The sequence below is a fragment of the Chrysochloris asiatica genome, unplaced genomic scaffold (genome assembly GCF_000296735.1).
Source record: "Chrysochloris asiatica unplaced genomic scaffold, ChrAsi1.0 scaffold00238, whole genome shotgun sequence".
Lineage (NCBI taxonomy): Eukaryota > Metazoa > Chordata > Mammalia > Afrosoricida > Chrysochloridae > Chrysochloris > Chrysochloris asiatica.
The window spans coordinates 2,420,057-2,420,609 of NW_006408756.1; positions in this window are offsets into that span (position 1 = coordinate 2,420,057).

The window sequence follows — 553 nt, forward strand, 5'->3', positions numbered from 1 at the left end:
TTTAGCAAAACTTTACTCACATGGGATATCAAAGAGATTGTCCAATGATTTCTGCATTCCGTTGGGTCACCTCTCTTTGGAATGGGCACAAATATAGATCTCTTCCAATCAGTCAGCCAAATAGTTGTCTTCCAAATTTCTTGGAAGAGATGAGTGAGTGCCTCTTGTGCCGCCTCACTTTCTTGAAAGATTTCAATTTTGTTCCATCAATTCCTGGTGCCTTGTTCTTTGACAATTCCTTCAATGCACCTTGGACTTGCTCCTTCAGTATCACTGGTTCTGGATCATATGCTAACTCTTGAAATGGTTGAACATCAACCATTTCCTTTTGGTACAGTGACTCTGTGTATTTCTTCTATCTTCTTTTGATGCTTTCTGCATCATTCAATAATTTGCCCAGAGAATCTTTCAATAATGAAAGCTGAGGCTTGAATTTTTTCTTCAATTCCCGCAGCTTAAGAAATGCTGAGCATGTTCTTCCCTTTTGGTTTTCTGATTCCAGATCTTTGCACATTTTGTTGTAATATTTGGCTTTATCTTCTTGAGCTGATCT